Source organism: Nerophis lumbriciformis, linkage group LG28 (assembly GCF_033978685.3).
Source record: "Nerophis lumbriciformis linkage group LG28, RoL_Nlum_v2.1, whole genome shotgun sequence".
NCBI classification, from domain to species: Eukaryota; Metazoa; Chordata; class Actinopteri; order Syngnathiformes; family Syngnathidae; genus Nerophis; species Nerophis lumbriciformis.
In genome coordinates this window covers 21,320,895-21,348,066 of record NC_084575.2, presented here as the reverse complement: position 1 = coordinate 21,348,066, position 27,172 = coordinate 21,320,895, and the positions used below count along the sequence as shown (strand labels likewise).

The 27,172-nt window shown below is 40.6% G+C and overlaps 1 protein-coding gene across 4 annotated transcripts in view; it reads right to left on the bottom strand.

Moving 5' to 3' along the window:
* Positions 1-27,172, bottom strand: part of sulf2a (sulfatase 2a) — a 184,757-nt gene that overhangs the window by 114,296 nt on the left and 43,289 nt on the right. For all 4 annotated transcript variants that reach the window (XM_061923865.2, XM_061923863.2, XM_061923867.2 and 1 more), the window contains one exon: positions 10,813-10,863. The gene's annotated coding sequence lies outside the window, so the exon portion shown is untranslated. The remainder of the gene's footprint in view (positions 1-10,812; positions 10,864-27,172) is intronic.

Sequence of the window (27,172 nt, the reverse complement as noted above, 5' to 3'; positions counted from 1 at the left end):
GGCCCCTTCCTCTTCCAACATGACTGTGCACCAGTGCACAAAGCAAGGTCCATAAAGACATGGATGACAGAGTCTGGTGTGGATGAACTTGACTGGCCTGCACAGAGTCCTGACCTGAACCTGATAGAACACCTTAGGGATGAATTAGAACGGGGACTGAGAGCCAGGCCTTCTCGACCAACATCAGTGTGTGACCTCACCAATGCGCTTTTGGAAGAATGGTGGAAAATTCCTATAAACACACTCCGTAACCTTGTGGACAGCCTTCCCAGAAGAGATGACGCTGTAATAGCTGCAAAATGTGGACTGACATCATACTGAACCCTATAGGTTAGGAATGGGATGGCACTTCAAGTTCATATGTGAGTCAAAGCAGGTGGCCAAATACTTTCGGCAATATAGTGTACTTTGTAGGGCTCAACAAAATACAAGACTGGCACATTTATTTAATACCAAAAGACTGCTTGACACATTCTAATCTTTGATAGCTAAGAACAAAAGTGAAGACGTGCTGTGTGCTTTGAAAACAGGTAAAATAAATGGTGTACAATAGCTAGCTAGCTAAAATACTGTTAGCCAACAACAACAAGCCTCGACATAATAAAAAAAAGTACTTTAATGGGTAACATCACAGTCAGTGTGAATTGAATGTTTAAGTGCAAACACAAGCCTTTTATAATGGTGTTTCCTCGACGTGATAAGTGCAAAAGAGAGAGAAAATGCAGTATTATCTACTCACAGATGCTACTTGGTGGTTGTTTGAGAAGCTGCAGCTAGTCCTGGATAAATTAGTTAAAGTTAAAGTACCAATGATTGTCACACACACTGGGCGTGGTGAAATGTTAGTGGGGGGGGGGGGGGGGGTAGCGTCCCAGAAGAGTTAGTGCTGCAAGGGGTTCTGGGTATTTGCTCTGTTGTGTTTATGTTGTGTTACTGTGCGGATGTTCTCCCGAAATGTGTTTGTCATTCTTGTTTGGTGTGGGTTCACAGTGTGGCGCATATTTGTAACAGTGTTAAAGTTGTTTATACGGCCACCCTCAGTGTGACCTGTATGGCTGTTGACCAAGTATGAAAGGCATTCACTTGTGTGTGTGAAAAGCCGTTGATATTATGTGATTGGGCCGGTACGCAAAGGCAGTGCCTTTAAGGCACAGCCCCAATATTGTTGTCTGGGTGGAAATCGGGAGACATTCGGGAGAATGGTTGCCCCGGGAGATTTTCGGGAGGGGTACTGAAATTCGGGAGTCCCCCGGGAAAATCGGGAGGGTTGGAAAGTATGACTGGGAGACGCAACTGCTCTGTACTTCTCCCTACGTCCGTGTACCACTCCGTAAAGCGGCGTTTTAAAAAGTCATAAATTTTACTTTTTGAAACCGATACCGATAATTTCCGATTATAAAGCATTTATCGGCCGATAATATCGGCAGTCCGATATTATCGGACATCTCTAATTTGCGGTCATGTTGTTGTTATAATTGGATGGATGGATGGACAGCAAACGCTAGCTATCCATATCACTAGTTAACAACACTCAAAGCTAATGTGCATGCACGTGTTATAGTTACGTCATTATGTTCTAGAAGCGGTAAAGAGGGCAGGGTAAACAGTGTAAAATACATTGGAAAGTTAACATCTGTGTGAGTGTTGCAAACGGCACCTTTAATGCTTCAGTCACATGCTGGATTCTCAAAGAAATGAGGAAAAAATACATCACAACCTACTGTACTTCCTAACTACTTTATGTCAACACAGAGGAAACACTGAAATTAATACAAAACCAATGAAGTTGGCACGTTGTGTAAATGGTAAATAAAAACAGAATACAATGATTTGCAAATCCTTTTTAACCTATATTCAATTGAATAGACTGCAAAGACAAAAATATTTCATGTTCGAACTGAGAAACTTAATATTTGTTTGCAAAGAATCATTAACTTAGAATTTAATGGCAACAACATATTGCAAAAAAGTTGTCACAGGGGCAATTTTACCACTGTGTTACATGGCCTTTCCTTTTAACAACACTCAGTAAACGTTTGGGAACTGAGAAGACCAATTTTTTAAGCTTTTCAGGTGGAATTCTTTCCCATTCTTGCTTGATGTACAGCTTAAGTTGTTCAACAGTCCGGGGGTCTCTGTTGTGGTATTTTAGGCTTCATATTCCGCCACACATTTTCAATGGGAGACAAGTCTGGACTACAGGCAGGCCAGTCTAGTACACGCACTCTTTTACTATGAAGCCACGCTGTTGTAACGTGCAGAATGTGGCTTGGCATTGTCTTGCTGAAATAAGCAGGGGCGTCCATGAAAAAGACCTTGCTTGGATGGCAACATATGTTGCTCCAAAACCTGTATGTACCTTTCAGCATTAATGGTGCCTTTACAGATGTGTAAGTTAACCATGCATTGGGCACTTAATACACGCCCATACCATCACAAATGCTGGCTTTTGAACTTTGCGCCTACAACAGTCCGGATGGTTCTTTTCATCTTTGGTCCGGAGGACACGACGTCCACAATTTCCAAAAACAATTTGAAATGTGGACTCATCAGACCACAGAACACTTTTTCACTTTGCATCAGTTCATCTTAGTAGATGAGCTTGGGCCCACCGAAACGTTTCTGGGTGTTGTTGATAAATGGCTTTGGCTTCGAACGTTAAGTATCTTGTCTCTGCAGTGTATTCAATTGAATATAGGTTGAAAAGGATTCTCAAATCATTGTATTCTGTTTTTATTTACCATTTACACAACGTGCCAACTTCACTGGTTTTGGGTTTTGTAATTGAATGGTATTTTTAAACAAATGACCATGTATTATTACCACATGAACACACACAAAAGTACCAAAAACTGGTACTGTTGAGTAGCGGAATTGATTCCAAGGTAGTGGGAATCGTTACCATATAAGTTTAAATGTGAAAAGGTACCTATCCCTAGTCTTGGACGATTTAGAAATGCCAATGGGGCACTTTTTGTATGTCCAAAAACTAACTACAAGGTTAGAATGCAGTGTAACTGTCGGTACAATAAGGTATAACATTACCTAAGCTGTATTATTATCATTTTGTTACAGCAAATGAAAGCTTCAATTCTAAATTATATGGGTTGAATAGTCAAAATCATGCAGCCAATTGCCAAAAGAAAATGCATTTTCTTAAAAAAATTGCAATTTTTGAAAATCCTAATAGTTCAAATACTCATTTTAAGCTGGAAATGTGTCCGGTTTGATGGTTCCTTCGTGGGGAAAAAAGGTTTTCAGGTCAGAGCCTTGAGAAGTGAAGGCTATTTTTCTGATATTGGTTTATAATCCCGACCCTTTTTCGGTTTGCTCATTAATTTTTCAGCTTCTTCTTTTTTTTTTTTTTTCCACATGCAACCCTCTTCTAGAGATTTTTCTTTTCACTCTTCCTAATTAGCATACAGCCTTGACAGCCAGAGGACCACTGCACAGCTGTACCATTATAGATTCATCAAAAATAAACTGACAATCAGCACTCTCTCTCTTCTTTGTGCTAATCACTGTCAGCCAGATAATCTGAGGTGATGATTCAGAAGCTGCGTGAAGCTTTGGTTGTCTCTGGATGTGATGAACTCATCATTCACAATGGAAAAAAATGTTTTGTTTATGTTAACAAAAGAATGCTGTATAGTTTGCTTTGACTCATACATTACGAATCAACCATAACAGGAACAGGACGCTAAAACCTCCATAAAATAGCACATTATTATGCACACTTGCACAATTTAAAGACAACAAACACAAAAGTTCTTAAAAAAATCATCAATTTAAAGTTTTTACTGACATTATCTCTGAAAAGGCAGAATGTTTGGATCGCATTAGATGTGCATGATGCTGCAGAAAGAGAGTGTATCCGGCTTGATTGCTTATGGCTGATGAATAATAAACCACCAGCAGATTGGCGAACATCCCTCCAAAAGCGTCGGTATGATTACACTTCAGAGATCAAACATGCACAATGTCTTGTACGAACAAAGACATGCAAATTAAACAGAGTACAGAAAAAGGACAAAACAAAACAGATGCTGTGACGCCAAAGGAAATAATTATACACGCTGTACACAATATAGGATGTGTAGACACAACTAATCTGACTTGGGTGTCTTAATTGATTACATGTCTAAGTAAGATTTTGTTTTCGGGCCTATTTTCGTCTTTAACAGTATTCGTATAAGCTGTAAATGGCTAGGACTGACTGCAGCCTAGTGAGTATTGGAATACAGTCGTCCCTCGCCACATTGCACCTCCAAATTTGTGGCTTGTAAAGGTGACTATGTGGATGTTATTACATGTCTAGGGGGCTTTTGTCGTGTTCAAAACCCAAAAAAAAACAAAGCAAAGCAAAACAAATATACCGTATTTTTTTGAGATTTTAAAGCATTTATCGGTCGATAATATCGGCAGTCCGATATTATCGGCCGATAAATGCCTCAAAATGTGATATCGGAAATTATCGGTATCGGTTTCTAAAAGTTACATTTATGACTTTTTAAAACGCCGCTGTACGGAGTGGTACACGGACGTAGGGAGGAGTACAGAGCGCCAATAAACCTTAAAGGCACTGCCTTTGCGTGTCGGCCCAATCACATAATATCTACGGCTTTTCACACACACAAGTGAATGCAAAGCATATTTGGTCAACAGCCGTACAGGTCACACTGAGGGTGGCCGTATAAACAACTTTAACACTGTTACAAATATGCGCCACACTGTGAACCCACACCAAACAAGAATGACAAACACATTTCGGGAGAACATCCGCACCGTAACACAACATAAACACAACAGAACAAATACCCAGAACCCCTTGCAGCACTAACTCTTCCGGGACGCTACAATATACACCCCCCGCTACCCCGCTACCCCCCCAACCCCGCCCACCTCAACCTCCCCATGCTCTCTCAGGGAGAGCATGTCCCAAATTCCAAGCTGCTGTTTTGAGGCATGTTAAAAAAAATAATGTACTTTGTGACTTCAATAACAAATATGGCAGTGCCATGTTGGCATTTTTTCCCATGACTTCAGTTGATTTATTTTTGGAAAACCTTGTTACATTGTTTAATGCATCCAGCGGGGCATCACAACAAAATTAGGCATAATAATGTGTTAATTCCACGACTGTATATATATCGGTATCGGTTGATATCGGAATAGGTAATTAAGAGTTGGACAATATCGGAATATCGGATATCGGCAAAAAAGCCATTATCGGACATCTCTAGTATTTTTCGGACTATAAGGCGCACTTAAAATCCTTTCCCTTTCTCAAAAATCGACAGCGCGCCTAATGTACGGAATAATTCTGGTTTTGCTTACCGACCTCGAAGCAATTTTATTTGGTACATAGTGTAATGATAAGTATGACCAGTAGATGGCAGTCACACATAAGAGACACGTGCAATATGACGCCAGTAAACAACACCAAAACTTTAAATGTTCCATTGAAAATAAAGAACATTACACACGGCACTCAAAAATCTGTCAAAAAGTTTTATAGTGACTTTGGAGCCGCAGTGCTTGATGGATTGTCGGCCCAATACGGCTACCGTAGTCAGAGGTACAAGAGTTACTATGGTGTGTGTATAAGGACCGCAAAGTGGAACCCATTAGCAGACATATTATCTAGCATTTTGTTTCACAATATTATGCAAAACCAACTTTTCTTACCTTCTTGTGCCTGCTGATGTGTATTTGAGATCTGCATAAGTCCTGAAAATTTGCGCACTTCCGCCACTCTAGTCCGTGCCACTTCTTCTTTTTCACTATCTTCTTGTTTTCGGACATTCACCCTCTGCTGTTGCCATTTCAAGTAGCGTATAAGTTCTAACTTATATCTTGCTATGGAAGCGCTAAAAACTACCAGTGTAGTGACTTTACATAAATCGCCAACGGAACTTTAAGTATTAGAGAGTTCCCGTCGGACGGTTTTTCACGAGACCCATTTCCGGCGTTGTTGCACTACTGAGCCACGGATGAGGAGATGCTGCTCCGTTATTGATTTAAGTGAAGTCTGAATGTCATTAAAATAGTTAGATCCATCTTTTGACACTTCTTCCACCCCCGTCCTTGCACGCTACACCGCTACAACAAAGATGACGGAGAAAAGACGCTGCCGAAGGTGAGCCACGTAAATAAGACCACCCACAAAATGGCCCATCCTGAAGCGACTTGAAGATGATCTGTAAAACATAAACTACGCAACATTTTGACCAAGGAAACACCATTACATGTTATCTACATCACAAGGAAGTGTTTTCAATTTAGAAAAAAAATAATAATAATATGACTCCTTTAATGCGCTTTATAATCCGGTGTGCCTTTTGTATGAAAAAAAACCTGACTCGACCTGCTCAACGGCAGTGCGCCTTATAATCCGGTGCGCCCTATGGTCCGGAAAATACAGTACGTTTTTTTTTTTTATGCTAAGTAGATATACCTTTGGGTGAGTCTACATTAAAAACACAATCATCAAAAATGCAGTTCAAATATGTATATAATTAGATGTTAAGATACAAATTATTATTAGTTTACAAGTTATTTGAAAATGTGTATTTACTACAAATAAACAGGTACAAGCAATAGCAAAAAGACTACATTGACAATTACAATTCAGTTTAATCAAATGTATTCATCAGTCACGTGTTTATAATCCAGATAATGTTTAAAGCTCATATGAAAAAGGTAAAAAAAAAATAGGTTGAAAAGTCCAAGGGGAAAGAAAAGTGATATCACCTATTGCAGTGAAGCCAAAACATCTATGCCATTTTTACAATAACTGAAAAAGTACACAAAACTAGGGATGTCCCGATCCGATATTTGGATCGGATCGGCCGCCGATATTTGCCAAAAAAACGCGTATCGGCAAGGCATGGGAAAATGCCGATCCAGATCCTGTTTTAAAAAAAAACTCCGGTCCGTGTTTTCCAACGCACCGATTTAAATAATACATTCCACTTTTCTGCTGCTCCCTAATTTCCGTTCCGCATTTTCCAGCACACCTTCAACACATCCACAGGTCTGTGGATTCTCACGCAGTTCCTTTTAGCTGCTGGCATTACACGACAGGCTCTTCTCACTCTTTCCTGCGTCTCCCTCTCACAGACAGCAAGCGCACCTTCTTACACACGTCACATACTGTCACGTCATACGTCACATACGTATACGTCCTCTCCCAGCAGAGAGGTAGCAGCATGGCTAACGTTAGCTGTGATGCTAGCGCAGCCGCTAAGGTGCGCGCCTGTGCAATTGCGCACTGCTCAAGCGTCCTCTGCGCACGGCAAATCTTTGCCACGCACAAAATCAAATAAAAAAATAAGTGCATAACAAATTTCGACACAAGGACACGACAGACAAATATTGTAACGTCTGTCAAGACGCTTATCTCCATTCGGTGCCACACGTCCACACCATCAAAATGCCGAGGCAAACATTTCCACATCAACACCGTATGAAAAAAATAGTGATTTTTTTAGTTGTGATTTCCTTCTCTGCATGAAAGTTTAAAAGTAGCATATATTAATTCAGTATGAAGAAGAATGTTTTAATGTAGACACATAGAATCATCATACTGCTGTGATTATATGCATTAAGTGTTCATTCAAGGCTAAGGCAAAATATCGAGCTATATATCGTGTATCGTGATATGGCCTTAAAATATCGCAATATTAAAAAAAGGCCATATCGCCCAGCCCTAGTTCAATGATGCCATTTCTACTCGTCATGTATAATTTTGTCTATTTTGTGTTTATCCTTGAATAAACAGGTCAGTTTCTTGTTACCAACCATTGTGTATTATTCAAACTCACCTAATTCAGCTGGCTAGTTGTTATCAAGAGTACTAAAACCCTTTTCAACATGATTCTGACAACTAAGTAGGCTACTTTAAACTTTAATACATGCTCGGATAGGCCAGTATCGGTCAGTATCGGTATCGGATCGGAAGTGCAAAAACAATATCGGTATCGGATCGGAAGTGCAAAAACCTGGATCGGGACATCCCTACACAAAACACAATAAATGGGCAAAAATTATGAAAAAACGAATGTTTTTCAGACATTACATCATTAGGGAACATGTTCGGCTACAGTATAAACTTAAATAGTATGGTCGTTTTATAAATACGTCTGTAAAACTGTCATGCTGATGGCGGTCGAAGCGATGCTAAACTAACAATGATCTCAATGGGCTGTTGAAAGGACGCAGCTGCGATGCTGGTAAACAGAACTCAAACTATTACAAAGGACATATTGACTCACTGCTGAAAAGAAGTTTAGCAGAAACAAAGTATAATTTTATTGATGAGACAATTCAGTCCATCAAAGAACACGACGACAACACCAATAGCACATGAGATAAGAATCTGAGGTTGGGACACTAATCAAACAAAAAATGGTGTGTATGATCAGCGCACCTAGCAAACAGAACGTAAACAAAGGAAGGAGCCCTGATATAGAAATAAACTTTAAACATAGGAGAACCATAACAAACACAGAACATGCAGAACTTGAGAGAAATATACCTTAAAAATCAAGAAAAGCTTCAAATTGACTGGTCCTTATCTCCTTGTAGTTTAGTTCATCAAGTTCTGCATATTTGTTTTGCTTTTGTTTTGGCTTTTTGCTGCTATTTTTGTGACACATATTTCAAAATATTCGATGGAACATCCTCAAGGCTAACAAGTATAAATGTAAAAAAAGACGTGAATAATAAACCATTTTACCTGGTAAACTCCTGTAATTTCCGTTCTTTCCGAGCACGTTCCCTGCCCTTCTCTTTTAATTAAAAAAAAAATATATATATTTATTTCCAGTACAGCACAGCTGACATGCACCAGCCCTTAAACCTAGGCTTTTGAAAAAAGGCAAGGCAATAAAACAGGTCTGCGTCACTGTAGGTGACAGACAGTCAAGCAAGTCGTATGTCACATGATTTAATGGAATAGACGGGGTGACAAAGATGGATGGACATAAAGATGACAAAGAAGATTTTGGTACTTTGGGGTTTTGCTTATTTTCCAGGTAATTTCCCTTATACTCAAATGCAAATGTTGACAAATATGCTCCACTAATCTGCGTTTTGAGGTAATTTTATTTACAGTAGTCCCTTGTCAAATCCCACTTCTAATATTGTGGGTTCATCACATGACAAATGGTTTTTGGAAAATGTAAAAAGTTTTCAAAGTGTATTTGAAAAAATGTTGGTCCTAAAATAAGCATTTTCAAGCATAAGCATCACTAAAGTAAAAATATCAATACTACAGTAGTACTGGCCACTAGAGGAGACCAAACCAATCAAGAGTATCTTGGCTACTCATTGACTCAGCCTCAGCCAGTGTTACTTTGTAGGATTAAAGCAAATCTAAAGGTGACTAAAAGGTGTTATTTCATGTCTATGGGGCTCTCATCATGTTGAAGGTTGTAAACAGTTTTTTAATGCTTTAGCTGTAAAACTATTTGAATTATAATTATTGATTCCACCTCTTGGACATTAATTTATGACAGCAATGTCCTTAACCAATTAACAACGATAAACAAGGGACAACAGGAGTGGAAAATTATAGTGACAATTAAAACTTTAAACAAATGAGATGCTTGACAAACCAGCATTTCTTATTGTTCATACAAGACTGTAAAGAGTATTTTCCATCCATCCATCTATTTTCTACCGCTTGTCCCTCTTGGGATTGCAGGGGGTGCTGGAGCCTATCTCAGCTGCACTCGGGCGGAAGGCGGGGTACACGCTGGACAAGTCGCCATCTCATCACAGGGCCAACACAGATAGACAACATTCACACACTAGGGCAAATTTTTAGAGTTTTTTTGTTGCTGTAAAATATCAATATCACATTAGATTACAATTTTTTACACTTGAGTGACTGCTATGTTGTGGTGTTGTGCCAGTGTAGTTACATGTTTTATGACGATGATTATGATTAGGGATGTCCGATAATGGCTTTTTGCCGATATCCGATATCCCGATATTGTCCAACTCTTTGATTACCGATACCGATATCAACCGATACCGATATCAACCGATATATAGTCGTGGAATTAACAAATTATTGTGCCTAATTTGGACAACCAGGTATGGTGAAGATTAGGTACTTTTAAAAAAAATTAATAAAATAAAATAAGATAAATAAATTAAAAACATTTTCTTGAATAAAAAATAAAGTAAAACAATATAAAAACAGTTACATAGAAACTAGTAATGAATGAAAATGAGTACAATTAACTGTTAAAGGTTAGTACTATTAGTGGACCAGCAGCACGCACAATCATGTGTGCTTACGGACTGTATCCCTTGCAGACTGTATTGATATATATTGATATATAATGTACGAACCAGAATATTAATAACAGAAAGAAACAACCCTTTTGTGTGAATGAGTGTAAATGGGAGAGGGAGGTTTTTTTGGTTGGTGCACTAATTGTAAGTGTATCTTGTGTTTTTTATGTTGATTTAATAAAAAAAATAAAAACAAAAAAACAACAACAACAAAAACTGATACCGATCATTTAAAAAACAATACCGATAATTTCCGATATTACATTTTAACGTATTTATCGGCCGATAATATCGGCAGGCTGATATTATCGGACATCTCTAATTATGATGTTGAATTGGATGCCAACTGGCATCAGGTTTCACCTTTGAGTACTACTTTCCAACCATGACAGCCAAATGGGAAACTATTACAAATAATAAAACTGCATACAGTATACTTATTATTAGTGTATAATAACAACCACTGCATACTTCTTGGTCTATCAGGTAAAGAAAGAACCTTACCTGACTTTCTACTAAAAGGAACCAGACGTCCTCTGCTTTGGAGTCCACCCTCTGTGAAGCAAATACAAAGTCCAGGATAAATAAATAAATACATACATATAATATACATACAGTATATATACATACAGTACATACACAAATATACATACACACAAATGTACATACATATATATATACACAAATATATATATACAAACATAAATACATACACAAATATATATACAAACATACATACATATATACACAAATATATATACACACACATGAACATACATAAATACACAAATATATATACACACACATGTACATACATACACAAATATATATACAAACATACATACATATACAAATATATATACAAACATACATACATACATTTATACACATATATACACACACACACACATACATACATAATGCATATACATACACAAATATATACATATAAACACATCTACCCATGTACACACATATATACAAACATAAGAATATATACATACATACATACACATATATAGATGTATATACATACTGTATATACACATACATACTAGGTACCAAAATGTACTTCGAAACTTTTCACCAAAATGTATTTCGATACTTTTCGGTACTTTTTAGAGGCGGTATAGTACCGAATATGATTCATTAGTATCACGGTACTATACTAATACCGGTATACCGTACAACCCTAATGCATACACATGATATACAGTATAAACCCCAAAACCAGTGAAGTTGGCACACTGTGTAAATTGTAAATCAAAAGAGAATACAATGATTTGCAAATACTTTCAGACTTATTTTCAATTTAATAGACTGCAAAGACAAGATACTTAACGTTCGAACTGGAAAACTTTATTTTTTGCAAATATAAGCTCATTTGGAATTTGATGCCTGCAACATGTTTAAAAAACACTGGCACAAGTGGCAAAAAAGACTGAGAAAGTCATCAAACACTTATTTGGAACATCCCACAGGTGAACAGGCTAATTGGGAACAGGTGGGTGCCATGATTGGGTATAAAAGCAGCTTCAATTAAAAGCTCAGTCATTCACAAACAAGGATGGGGCGAGGGTCCACAATTTGAGCACAAATGCGTGAGCATTTTGTCGAACAGTTTAATAACAACATTTCTCAACGAGCTATTGCAAGGAATTTAGGGATTTCACCATCTACGGTCCGTAATATCATCAAAAGATTCAGAGAATCTGGAGAAATCACTGCACATAACATTGAATGCCCGTGACCTTTGATAGCTCAGGCGGTACTGCATCAAAAAGCGTCATCAGTGTGTAAAGGATATATTTACTTTTATTTTAGTCAAGTCATTTAGAAAAGGTAACCACGGAGCTAGCAGCTACACAGCAGCTCAGCACACAAGCTAGACATACATAATTAAATGGTAAATGGGTTATACTTGTATAGCGCTTTGACACTATTTCCAAATTCACCCATTCACACACAGATGGCGGGAGCTGCCATGCAAGGCCCTAACCACCACCCATCAGGAGCAAGGGTGAAGTGTCTTGCTCAAGGACACAACGGACGTGACGAGGTTGGTAGAAGGTGGGGATTGAACCAGGAACCCTCAAGTTGCTGGCACAGCCACTCTCCCAATCGCGCCACGCCGTGTCCTTAATTGAACCATATTGCAGTCAAAATATATTCATTTGTCAATTTGTCTATCTGTGTTGGCCCTGCGATAAGGTGGCGACTTGTCCAGGGTGTACACTGCCTTCCGCCGGAATGCAGCTGAGATAGGCTCCAGCACCCCCCGCGACCTCAAAAGGGACAAGCGGTAGAAAATGGACGGGATGGAATTAGAGATGTCCGATAATATCGGGCCGCCGATATTATCGGCCGATAAATGCTTTATAATGTAATATCGGAAATTATCGGTATCGGTTTCAAAAAGTAAGATTTATGACTTTTTAAAACGCCGCTGTAGGGAGTGGTACACGGACGTAGGGAGAAGTGCAGAGCGCCAATAAACCTTAAAGGCACTGCCTTTGCGTGCCGGGCCAATCACAGAATACCTACGGCTTTACACACACTCATACAGCCATACAGGTCACACTGAGGGTGGCCGTATAAACAACTTTAACACTTTTACAAATATGCGCCACACTGTAAACCCACACCAAACAAGAATGACAAACACATTTCGGGAGAACAGCCACACCGTAACACAACATAAACACAACAAAACAAATACCCAGAACCCCTTGCAGCATTAACTCTTCCGGGACGCTACAATATACACCCCCCGCTACCCCCTACCCCCTACCCCCCCAACCCCGCCCACCTCAACCTCCTCATGCTCTCTCACGGAGAGCATGTCCCAACATCCAAGCTGCTGTTTTGAGGCATGTTAAAAAAAATAATGCACTTTGTGACTTCAATAATAAATATGGCAGTGCCATGTTGGCATTTTTTTCCATAACTTGAGTTGATTTATTTTGGAAAACCTTGTTACATTGTTTAATGCATCCAGCGGGGCATCACAACAAAATTAGGCATAATAATGTGTTAATTCCACGACTGTATATATCGGTATTGGTTGATATCGGAATCAGTAATTAGGAGTCGGATATCGGCAAAAAAGCCATTATCGGACATCTCCAATTAGTATCATATCGGAAGTGAAAAAGTTCTATCAGGACACCCCTAGTGCTGGATATAACGAAATAACTTTCTGCTAATCGCGATACATTTGAGTTAAAAGCATTGCACTGAGAGTTTATGCTATAATTTAAATGTGCTTTCCGTGTTCATGGGAACATAGTCTTATACTACCTTTGGAGTTGGGAAATTTGTTGGCACAAAATTCCCAGTAATAGGCAGTATAAAAGAGTCTACAACACAAATATCTGAACGTTTTGTTATATGCTAAGTGGGTGTGCGCCATTGCTATCAGGCATTCCCGTTTATTGTTTTGGACTAGGTGTCAGAGGAAGCAATAAAAACACAAAGTTTGTTTTCATCCAGCTCTTTCTATCAAGCTTTCCTCTTGTCTTCACATCTCCAGTTGCCTGGGGTGGTGAACGTGTGAGCTCCAATTGAAACTATGTTGACAGTGGGGAGGCTGTCTGATCCATGTTCTGACCGGACAGGTGTCAGTGTGTAACATGCACACTGAGCATACTCCTACAGTACTTTGATAGCTGCAAAAACCCCCTCTCTTTGAGTGCTATTCTGCTGCAAGGTTTGGCACAATGTACTGTATGGCCACACACACACACACACACACACACGAACCCATGTGGTATGTGTAGCAAGGCTAAAAATATGCCTGAGAAGCAAGTAAGTTCACATATATGTTGCTGCCAAGGCATGCCTCTGATCCCAACTGCTCTTTGTCCTTAATTCCCGTCAGTCTGGCAACCTGGAACTATGACTAAGGTTGGGCATCAGGCATCGATGATACATTCTGATTCTCACAGGATCGTCCAAATTTTTAAGAGTTGATTCCTATTTTTGATGCTCAGTCTGCCAACTGGAAGAATTAACTACCACAGAGGTAGCTAAGCAGCTAACTGTGTACCTCCATTCACCGCGTGGATCCACTCCTGTAAGTCAATCGGCAAAAAAACTGCATTTCTTAAGAAGTACTATCACTGGAAGACAGGAGGATGAGGCTGAACATGTTACACACAGAGGAGGAGCAAGCAGGAACAGGCAAGCTAATAGCTAAGCTAACCACTAAATTAGCTTAAAAACGACAGGAGAAAAAAGGGCTGAGTAAAGTTTAAAAAGTCTGTATGGAGGCTCGTTACAGCAGAAAGTAAGCAATTATTAGCAGGAAATAAACAAGTAGACAAATAGGAGTTATAGAGAGGATAATAGAATAACTGTGGGTCAGTGTATGTTTTGGTCAATGGATTTTTCTTTTAATCAAGGGAAATTGAAAAACAACAATTGGTTTATTTTAAGTTAATTTTAAAATAAAAATAAATTTAAAAAAACTCAAAAAACAAAGTGTCTTTTATAATTTTGAAGACCAATAGATGGATTTTTTGATTTTCATCTAATAATTCATATAGCAAAAATTAAAATCCCTAGTTAACAGAAACGGAAAAACAGACAAAAGTCTATGAGTGGTACTAGAATAATTAGATCGATATAATAAAAACCCTGGACCCCAAAAATACAACCAAATGATTTCAATGTATGGTAGTTTTTGTTTTTGTTTAGTTATTGTGTACTGTTGACTTTATCTTGATCAAATAATTGTATGTAACAAAAGACAATAAGGAACTAGCCTAAATATGTTGATTTTATTACACTGTCAATAACACCAACTTAAACAAAATTACAGTTAATCGGTATCGGACAATTTTACTAATGGATGTTAAAATTCACTGCATAATACCCTGATCGGAAAATATTTATATCTAACACAAACAACATAATTTGTGTAAATGTTTTTTTATGAGGTTTTCAAAATAAAGTGAACGTTTTTGTGGAAGTGTACTCCGGAAAGAAACTTCATAAGGTGTATATTCAAATTCACAAGGTTGATATGTGTATACTGGTTGAAAATAACCCTGTGACAATAGTACATTTGCCTTTTTAAAATAATTATCGGTAACCAAAATCAAAACTAGGAACCGCAATCGTCCGAATTCCAACGATGCCCAACCCCAACTTTGACATCCAATAGATTTTTTTCTGCAGGTCTTAATTCTGGATTACACGACTAAGCCAAGGACACAAGAACCAGAAAATATAATTGTGCAACACTGCAGACATCATTTATTTTGACAGGATTATGTGGCGTCTGCATTAGCTTGTGACGCCCAGCTAATGCAGAGGTCTGCAGAAGAGATATATGTTCCGTTTGCCTCGTGAAAATAAAAGGAGTGACAGATTCAATATAAATAGGAAGAAGAGAGGGGGTGGAAGAGAGAAGCGGATTGGAACAGGCTGTGGGCGACGTCGTCATGTGACAAGCATGACAACTGAGAGAAAATGCGACACCTGGCCTTGTCCTTGATGTGAATAAGAGCATGATACATCAAAAAGTCAGAGACGTAGAGAGGTGCAGGCTATTACACCCGAGAAGAAAATGAATAGAACGTGACTATTTTTAGTAGCAGAGCATTTCATGTAATATTTCTCCTGATGCGTATATGCCCCCGCGTATTAATCAATCACCGTTTTATGAGAGACAATTTTGCACCGTACAGGGTTACACTATTACCGCAAAAATGAGAAAGTTTATTCATTAACAGAGACAAGCTACTGACTTTATTCCCCCGGGACTACTTCCTGTCTGTCCAGGCTGATACAGATGAAATTGGGGGGGATAAAAGGTGCAGGAACCCGAGATTGTCTTTTCTTTGATTGTCTGCCTTCTCATCTGGTGGGAGGCAGATTGATTTCAGTGAGCTGGAACCCCTGGACTGCTCTTATTGATCCCTCATCCCTAGTCCTGTCTCTTCTCCAATTAAGAGTTCACTAAGCCGCCACTATAGAATATTCCTAATGAATACCAAGTCCCTGCCAGCACCTTAATGTTGTTCTTGCAAGGCCGCCTGTTTCACCTTCTTCCCCCCATTTTCTGCATCACTTCCCTGCTACACTTCCAGGCTACTTAATCAATACTTTTTGAACTATGCTGATGGTATTTCTGGGGATGTAGTTGATAGGACCTGCGAATAGCGAAGAAATCTCACTGTTCATTAAATTTAATCGTGAAGTATTTCCTACACAACACTGAGAACAAGTCTCTTCACCGGCAACCAAATGTGAGGGATAAAAGCGATTTGAACTACTTCGGTATGAGAGTCAGGCAAAGTAGAGCACAAAAACCACACGGTCGGAATTAGATCAAATGGAGTCAAAGCTGTAAGGGCGGAGACGAAGCGTTTTTGTTAATGAGACAGGTTGACTAGAGAATAAGATGATCTGTCTGGCTGTAATTTGATTTAATTGACAGATACTGTGGAGATATATTGTTCTCTCACCTATCTTCAGCATGCAGTTGCATTGAAAAAAACAGTTCAGTTGCAGGTCACTTGTACCCCTGCTGCATCGGGTGTTAAACCTGTAGTCACACCGCTTTGGTGGAGTGAGAAAATCCAATTTCAGAGATCTGTAATTCCATAAACCTTATTATGGCAACACAATGGCTGCTGCACCCTGAGGCATGAAGGAGGCGTGCGGGCGGAGACGGAGCGCGTGAGCTAAAGCTGTGACCAGGCTCAACAAGGGGTGCGGGCACAGGGTGATGGACACAGAAATGGAAATCAAGGTAGTGGAAAATTTGAGAAATGCGGAAGAGGACTGTTGTGTTTTGGCACAACGAGTGATGGGAATTGATATGCTTTTTCTAGATCTGATTTTGCTTTTAAATTCTGCTTAGAGGGGGAATTGCACTTTTTTTCTGGTATTTTGCCTATCGTTCACAAACATTATGAAAGACATGACGACCGATGGATTTTTGTAATGCATTCTAAATATTAAATCAATTCGATCAAAAGTCTGCTTACAGTGGAGCCTATGGGAGCCGTTCAATTCTGTCTATAGCGCCCCTAAAAACATCCTAACCCCTCCATTATAGTTTTATACACATGATGTAAGTAGCATGTAATGTAATTACAGGCACATTTGACACAATTAATCATAGCATCGTAATAAAAAAATTAGAAGGGTATGGAATCAGAGGGTTTGGTCTTGAACTTGGTTAGAAGCTACTTAACCAACAGGATGCAATACGTGAAGGTTCGGTGAGTCGGCCTCAGGGGTTCGGCGGAGCTTCCGCCGTGGAGGTCGAGACACACCCGACTCATCGTGTAAATAAAAACTTCTCCCTTTCGGCGTACTATGCATACCCGCAAACTGTCAAAACTTGGACTTTGGCTTGGTTTGTTCTCCCGTGGTGCAAATGAACTGGACTGGTCAAGGCTTGAAGGTGGGTACATGATTTATTTTAAACTATCAAAAAAGGAATAAACAAAAAGCGCGCACAGTGGCGGAGAATAAAACTAGACTTTTAACACAAAACTTGCACATTGGCAGAAACTATGAACAATTAAACAAAACACTAACTGTGGCTTAACAAACAAAAACTTACTTGGCATGGAACCGGCATGAAAAAAAGAGTAGCAAGGGTCATCAGGGTGTGGAGAGTGTGCAGGAGCATAAATGTGGTGATGTCGTCAGAACGAACAACAGAAAATGAATGAACTTAAATACTATGGACATGATTAGTGAAAGCAGGTGCGTGACTCGAAACGTGAAACAGGTGCGTGACGTGACAGGTGAAAACTAATGGTTGCTATGGTGACAAGAGTGCACAATGAGTCCAAACGTGGAACAGGTGCGTGACGTGAAACTAATGGTTGCTATGGTGACAAAACAAAACAAAAGTGCACAAAAAGTCCAAAATTTAAACCGAACATTACTAAAACAAAACATGATCACACAGACATGACAGAATCCCCCCCTTACGGACAGATCCCAGATGTCCAAAAACAGAAAATATCAACAAGAGTCATGGGAGGGCGGGAGGGGGACATGGCGGTGGGTCGCCAGGCCACGTGTCCCCGTATCCACCGGGGCAGAGTTAGGTGGCGGCGGCGAGTGGAACGCCGCTGCAGCAGGCGAGGCGGGCGCCCAGGGAATGGCCACATTCGTGGCCGACTGGGAGGTGGGCGCACTTGGCGTGGCGGGCGACCAGGTAGCGGCCATATCCGTGGCCGACGAGGAGGCAGGCGCGTCGTCATCGTGGCAGGCGTGGCTTGGCGTGGTGAGTCAGGCGGCGAAGCTCGGCGTGGCGCGTCAGGCGGCGAAGCTCGGCGTGGCGCGTCAGGCGGCGAAGCTCGGCGTGGGTCTTGGTATAGGTCTTGGTCTTGGCGTGGGTCTTGGTCTTGGCATGGCAGGTCTTGGTCTTGGCATGGCGGGTCTTGGTCTTGGCATGGCGAGTCTTGGTCTTGGCATGGCGGGTCTTGGTCTTGGCATGGCGGGTCTTGGTCTTGGCATGGCGGGTCTTGGTCTTGGTCTAGGTCTTGGCATGGCGGGTCTTGGTCTTGGTCTAGGTCTTGGCATGGTGGGTCTTGGTCTTGGCATGGCGGGTCTTGGATTGGTCTTGGCATGGCGGGTCTTGGTCTTGGCATGGCGGGTCTTGGTCTTGGCATGGCGGGTCTTGGTCTTGGTCTTGGCATGGCGGATCTTGGTCTTGGTCTTGGCATGGCGGGTCTTGGCGTCGTGAAGCTGCGACTGGCGGCACTTGGCGTCGTGAAGCTGCGACTGGCGGCACTTGGCGTCGTGAAGCTGCGACTGGCGGCACTTGGCGTCGTGAAGCTGCGACTGGCGGCACTTGGCGTCGTGAAGCTGCGACTGGCGGCACTTGGCGTCGTGGAGCTGCGACTGGCGGCCCTTGGCGTCGTGGAGCTGCGACTGGCGGCACTTGGCGTCGTGGAGCTGCGACTGGTGGCACTTGGCGTCGTGGAGCTGCGACTGGCGGCACTTGGCGTGGAGGGTCTTGGCGTGGAGGGTCTTGGTCTTGGACTTGTTGAGCTGGTACCGGAGCTTGGCGTCGTGGAGCTGATACCGGAGCTTGGCGTCGTGGAGCTGGTACCGGAGTTTGGCGTCGTGGAGCTGGTACCGGAGCTTGGCGTCGTGGAGCTGGTACCGGAGCTTGGCGTCGTGGAGCTGGTACCGGAGCTTGGCGTCGTGGAGCTGGTACCGGAGCTTGGCGTCGTGGAGCTGGTACCGGAGCTTGGCGTCGTGGAGCTGGTACCGGAGCTTGGCGTCGTGGAGCTACTGGTGCAGGTGGAGGTGGTCTAGCTGGGGGTTGCGGCTTGGCATGGCGAAGCTGAGTCACCCCACCTGTACAGTTCCCAGCCCTAGCCCCCCCCTCAAGGAGCGGATACCAGACGCGCTCCCCGCGGTCTGGAACCGTTTTTAGGGGTGGGTGGAGGGAGGTCAGGAGGGGGGCAGAATCCTCCCCACTAAACTGTCCAAAAAATATTTCTTTTTCCCCCACTTGGTGTTGTGTGGGCGGAAAAAAAGAAACATTTTGTGACGGGGGCGGGGCTTGAGTCTTGGGGGGCAAGGACTGTCCCAGTGAGCGGTTCTGTGAAAAAATGTTCTGAAAGTGTCTGATTCTGGCAAAAAAGTCCTTTGGTGGTGGCCGAACAGAAAAAAAAAAAAAATCTTGGTCTCTGACGTCATCACCAGTGGGTGGGGTGACGTCATGACAAGGCGGCGGCGTGATGTCATCTGCGGGAAAACTTTTTTGCTGACGACATCTGTCAAAACTTGGACTTTGGCTTGGTTTGTTCTCCCGTGGTGCAAATGAACTGGACTGGTCAAGGCTTGAAGGTGGGTACATGATTTATTTTAAACTATCAAAAAAGGAATAAACAAAAAGCGCGCACAGTGGCGGAGAATAAAACTAGACTTTTAACACAAAACTTGCACATTGGCAGAAACTATGAACAATTAAACAAAACACTAACTGTGGCTTAACAAACAAAAACTTACTTGGCATGGAACCGGCATGAAAAAAAGAGTAGCAAGGGTCATCAGGGTGTGGAGAGTGTGCAGGAGCATAAATGTGGTGATGTCGTCAGAACGAACAACAGAAAATGAATGAACTTAAATACTATGGACATGATTAGTGAAAGCAGGTGCGTGACTCGAAACGTGAAACAGGTGCGTGACGTGACAGGTGAAAACTAATGGTTGCTATGGTGACAAGAGTGCACAATGAGTCCAAACGTGGAACAGGTGCGTGACGTGAAACTAATGGTTGCTATGGTGACAAAACAAAACAAAAGTGCACAAAAAGTCCAAAATTTAAACCGAACATTACTAAAACAAAACATGATCACACAGACATGACACAAACAAAGTTCCCTCTAATTTTCCATCTGATTTACAGGTGTGTAATTTGTTGTGAGTTCATCCACTGTGTTGGTTTTGTTCTTTGAACAAGGTGATGTTCATGCACGGTTCATTTTGTGCACCAGTAAAAAAAACATATAACTTTGTCTAGAATTGGGTTTGGTGAATGCGCATATGAAACTGGTGGGGTTCGGTACCTCCAACAAGGTTAAGAACCACTGAACTAGACAAAGAAGGTCCTGTTTTAAAAAAGTGGTGGCAGCTACTTCTCCTTCGTTGTTTGGTGCATATTCGGTGGATATTTATTCGGGTCGGGCATCGAAACTAGGATTAAAGATGAAGAAATTTGAATGTTCGTACCGGTTCCCATCAATGCCCAACTCTGCTTGCGACAATGCCACACCCGCTATTGTATGTGTAGCGTTAAGTGTACCCATTTAGGTTTCTTGTTAAAATGACAGAATCACAAAATTCGCCAATAAAAACGGAAACTACTGTTTAATGCGGAAAATTACAGAAATTGACATAAATTTGACTGAAATGCGGCCATCGCGAGGAGAAGCATAATTGGTCTAGTTATTCATACCCAAAACACTTAACTGACCCCTACTGAACATAATGTCGAAAAGGCCACTTCAAACACTCGCTAAGTCAGTGAACAATCTACGAAGCTAATGATAGCCAGGACAACCTATACACCCGCAACACATCTCATATACGTGTGTTGTTCTGGACGATTAATAAAAGTATTTCTGATTCTGATACCACCGATGCAAGCTCAATTTACATACAAGACGACAGCCATTGAGAAGCACTCTTTTTTAATTTTAAAATAGCTTTGAATCGTCTCCACTCAAAAACTTAGCAGCCGTCAAGCGCCCCTTAAGAACAGCAGCACACTTCCAGCCTTAGCAATAAGCAATCCTCATAACACTGCTAGCGAGTAGCCACAACAACAAAGCACTTCCTCACAATGCACCAATGAGCGAGCAAGGTTGCGTTAACAAACCCCTGGAATTACTGTATGAGCATCAATAATACATGACAAAAGTTTTTTTTTGCATGTTTTGTATGTTCTGTGTTGCTGCAATAATTATGACAATTTGTTGTAAATGTATTTCGTATTTTTAAATGTATTGGTTATTATTCAATTTAGTATTAGTATTAAAGTATTTGAATTATTAGTCTGTTCAAATTGAATGTTATCACATTCCATAAGTATAAAAAGGTATTTTTTTGTTACAAAAAATGTGCAAGTCTTCGATTTTTCATGTACCGGTTTATGCATTGTTTAAGCTCCGGTACTGACTTGGTACTAGTATCTGTTGAAATGTAAACAATACCCATCCCTACACCTGACCATACCATCTATCATCTGAAAATGGAACAGACACTGTATAAGTAGTAAATCCCTCCTTATAACAGCTTCCATTATTCAGGGTGGACCTTTTGAATGTGTGGTCACAGGTCACTGATGTGAGACGACAGCGGCAGCCTTCCAATCTCTATTTCCGATTGATCTAAACTTGTCAAACCATGCCTTTTGGACCTTGTGCCACAGTCATACTGAAACAAGGTAAAAGCCATTCCTTATATTCAAATAGCTGGAAACATAGAATGATCCAAAATGTAAAAAAAAAGTGGTAGCTCAATTTATGAGCGTTTTGAGGTATGAGCTGTCAGTCAACTAATTGCTATGCAATTAGTTGATCTTTTTTATTATGATCCTCCTCGGGTGGCGGTCGGACTTGTATGAGGGTGGGGAGTGATCAGCTGCTCCTCGGTGGCATTTGTTTATATATGTATGTATGTAATTATTACGGTTATATATATATATATATATACTGTATATATATATATATATATATATATATATATATATATATATATATATATATATATATATATATATACACATATATATGTATGTATATATATATATATATATATATATATATATATACACATATATATATATATGTGTGTGTGTGTGTACGTACAGTGCAGGTCAAAAGTTTGGACACACCTTCTCATTCAATGCAGTTTCTTTATTTTTATGACTATTTACACTAGGGATGTCCGATAGTGGCTTTTTGCCGATATTTGATATTCCGATATTGTCCAACTCTTTAATTACCGATACCGATACCGATATATATATATATACAGTCGTGGAATAAACACATTATTATGCCTAATTTGGACAACCAGGTATGGTGAAGATAAGGTCTTTTAAAAAATAAAAATAAAAATAAAATAAAAATAAGATAAATAAATTAAAAACATTTTCTTGAATAAAAAAAAAAGTAAAACAATATAAAAAAACAGTTACCTAGAAACTAGTAATTAATAAAATTTAGTAAAATTAACTGTTAAAGGTTAGTACTATTAGTGGACCAGCAGCACGCACAATCATGTGTTCTTACGGACTGTATCCCTTGCAGACTGTATTGATATATATTGATATATAATGTAGGAACCAGAATATTAATAACAGAAAGAAACAACCCTTTTGTGTGAATGAGTGTGAATGAGTGTAAATGGGGTAGGTTTTTTTGGGGGGGTTGGTGCACTAATTGTAAGTGTATCTTGTGTTTTTTATGTTGATTTAATAAAAAAAAACAAAAAAAAAACGATACTGATAATAAAATAACCGATACCGATAATTTCCGATAATACATTTTAAAGCATTTATCGGCCGATAATATTGGCAGGCCGATATTATCGGACATCTCTAATTTACACTATAGATTGTCACTGAAGGCATCAAAACTCTGAATGAACACATGTGGAGTTATGTACTTACGAAAAAAAGGTAAAATAACTGAAAACATGTTTTATATTCTAGTTTCTTCAAAATAGCCACTCTTTGCTATTCAAAATAGCCACTCGTTTAGCATTCTCTCGATGAGATTCAAGAGGTAGTCACCTGAAATGGTTTTCACTTCACAGGTGTGCTTGAAGCCCATCGAGAGAATGCCAAGAGTGTGCAAAGCAGTAATCAGAGCAAAGGGGGGCTATTTTGAAAAAAAAAAAAAATAGAATATAAAACATGTTTTTAGTTATTTCACCTTTTTTTGTTATGTACATAACTCCACGTGTTCATTTATAGTTTTGATGCCTTCAGTGACAATCTACAATGTAAATAGTCATGAAAATAAAGAAAACGCAGTGAATGAGGAGAAGGTGTGTCCAAAATTTTGGCCTGTACTGTGTGTATATATATATAAATATATTTATTAAAACATTTTCGGGACGCTCTTGGGGTCGCTTATCCGGCGGGTGTCGGCGTCTCAGGGTCTCTGAGTCCGGCCGACCACCCCTTCCTGATGCCCGTCTTGGTTGGGGCCTGCTGGGTCTCGTCCACGCGTCTATCGTGGCAGATCGGTGCGTTGCAGGGTATTCTGTAGTTTTGCAAGGCGGCCAGCTGCAGAAGTCCCTAGATGGGTGCTACACCAGAATGCTACAAGCGGTTCTGAATGTGGACCAGAATATCCACATCGTGAACGAGGACCTATACGGGCAACTGCCGAGGCTCAGCAACGCTAACGTACGTGGACATCCTGAGGAAAGATGTCGGGGCTGAAAACTTTTCAGAGCTGGCCAAGTGTATGGAGAACCGGAAGGATTGCAGACTCTGACGACGACTGAGAGGAACAGCTGCCCTCGTTAAACAAGCATGATGCACGGACAGTAAGATGATTTCAATCTCCTGCTGGAATATCTGACTTTGAAGTTAAGGCCAGTTTATCTGCCCAGAGAACTGCAATGGATTATTGTGAGTGTCGTTCGCGTACATCCCTCCCACCGTCCCCCTCCGCTAAGGAGGCTGCCTCTGAAGGAAATACATGACATGATCAATGGGCATGAAAATACATACTGCTGTAATTAGCTTGGGTGATTTTAACCACTGAAAGCTACGGTAATTCTCTTCCAAAAAATAACAAGAAAACGGAAATGCTGATTATCGGTCCTGCTAAACACCGACATTTATTTAATAATACCACCTTAACATTTGACAACCAAACAATTACACAAGGCGAATCAGTAAAGAATCTGGGTATTATCTTCGACCCAACTCTCTCGTTTGAGTCACACATTAAGAGAGTTACTAAAACGGCCTTCTTTCATCCCCGTAATATCGCTAAAATTCGTTCTATTTTATCCACTAGCGACGCTGAGATCATTATTCATGCGTTCGTTACGTCTCGTCTCGACTACTGTAACGTATTATTTTCGGGTCTCCCTATGTCTAGCATTAAAAGATTACAATTGGTACAAAATGCGGCTGCTAGACTTTTGACAAGAATGAGAAAGTTTGATCATATTACGCCTATACTGGCTCACCTGCACTGGCTTCCTGTGCACTTAAGATGTGACTTTAAGGTTTTACTACTTACGTATACAATACTACACGGTCTAGCTCCGTCCTATCTTGTCGATTGTATTGTACCATATGTCCCGGCAAGAAATCTGCGTTCAAAGAACTCCGGCTTATTAGTGATTCCCAGAGCCCAAAAAAAGTCTGCGGGTTATAGAGCGTTTTCTATTCGGGCTCCAGTACTATGGAATGCCCTCCCGGTAACAATTAGAGATGCTACCTCAGTAGAAGCATTTAAGTCCCATCTTAAAACTCATTTGTATACTCTAGCCTTTAAATAGACCCCCTTTTAGACCAGTTAATCTGCCGTTTCTTTTCTTTTCTCCTCTGCTCCCCTCTTCCTTGTGGAGGGGGGGGGGCACAGGTCCGGTGGCCATGGATGAAGTGCTGGCTGTCCAGAGTTGGGACCCAGGGTGGACCGCTCGCCTGTGCATCGGCTGGGAACATCTCTGCGCTGCTGAACCGTCTCGGCTCGGGATGGTGTCCTGCTGGCCCCACTATGGACTGGACTCTTACTATTATGTTGGATCCACTATGGACTGGACTCTCACAATATTATGTCAGACCCACTCGACATCCATTGCATTCGGTCTCCCCTAGAGGGGGGGGGGGGTTACCCACATATGCAGTCCTATCCAAGGTTTCTCATAGTCATTCACATCGACGTTCCACTGGGGTGAGTTTTTCCTTGCCCTTATGTGGGCTTTGTACCGAGGATGTCGTTGTGGCTTGTGCAGCCCTTTGAGACACTTGTGATTTAGGGCTATATAAATAAACATTGATTGATTGATTGATTTTTACAAATATTTTTTATAATGTTATAATGTTTGTTGCATTATCAGATAATATTAAAGTTTAAACTATGTACTACCGTATTTTCCGGACCATAGGGCACACTGCCGATGAGCGGGTCTAGTCAGGTCTATTTTCATACAAAAGGAGCACCGGATTAAAAGGGGTCATATTTTATTTTTTTCCTAAATTGAAAACACTTCCTTGTGATCTACATAACATGAAATGGTTGTTCTTTGGTCAAAATGTTGCATAGATTATGTTTTACAGACCATCTTCAAGCCGCTTTCTGACAATTGCTTCAGGATGCACCGTTTTGTGGGCGGTCTTATTTACGTGGCTCACCTTCGACAGCGTCTTCTCTCAGTCATCTTTGTTGTAGCGGTGTAGCGTGCAAGGGCGGGAGGGGAAGAAGTGTCAAAAGATGGAGCTAACTGTTTTAATGACAATAATGGAGCAGGATCTCCTCATCCGTGTCTCACTAGTGCAACATCAACGCCGGAAATGTGTCCAGTGAAAAACCGTCCGACCGGAACTCTCTAATAACTAAAGTTCCTTGCGTGAATAATGTAAACTCACTATACCGGTATGTTTTAGCGCTTCCATGGCGAGTTTACTGACAAATATAAGTAAGAACTTTACATTACTTTATATTAGAAATGGCAACAGCAGAGGATGAATGTCCCATAACAAAAAGATAGAGAAAAAGATGAAGCTTATCGATTACGGTGGCGGATGCGCGCAATTTTTCAGTACTTATGCAGATTCCAAATACAGATCAGCAGGTACCAGTAGGTAAGAAAAGTTGCTTTTGCATAATATTGCGAAACAAAACGCCAGATAAAATGTTTTACCTTATACACACCCCATAATAATACTCGTATGTTGAAGCACATTACAATCCATCAATAGCTTACCAAAGTCGTACAAAAACATTTGAATAGATTTTCGAGCGCCGTGTGTAATATTTTATATTTTCAATGGAACATATAAAATGTTGATGTTGTTTACTTGAGTCATATTGTGTCATGTCTGTGTGATCATGTTTTGTTTTAGTTATGTTCGGTTTTGTTTTTGGACTATTTGTGCACCGTTGTTTTGTCACCATGACGACCGATTAGTTGCACCTGTTTTCACGTTCGGTCTCACACACCTGTTGTCAATCATGTCTGTAGTATTTAAGTCCATTGTTTTCAGTTAGTCTGTCTGGCAACATCACATGTTATCATCACTCTGCTTCATGCCTTGTTCACAATCCCATGCCAAGTAAGTTTTTGTTTCATGTTTATAGTTTTTTGCCTTTGTGCAAGTCTTTTGTTTTCATTAGCCAAG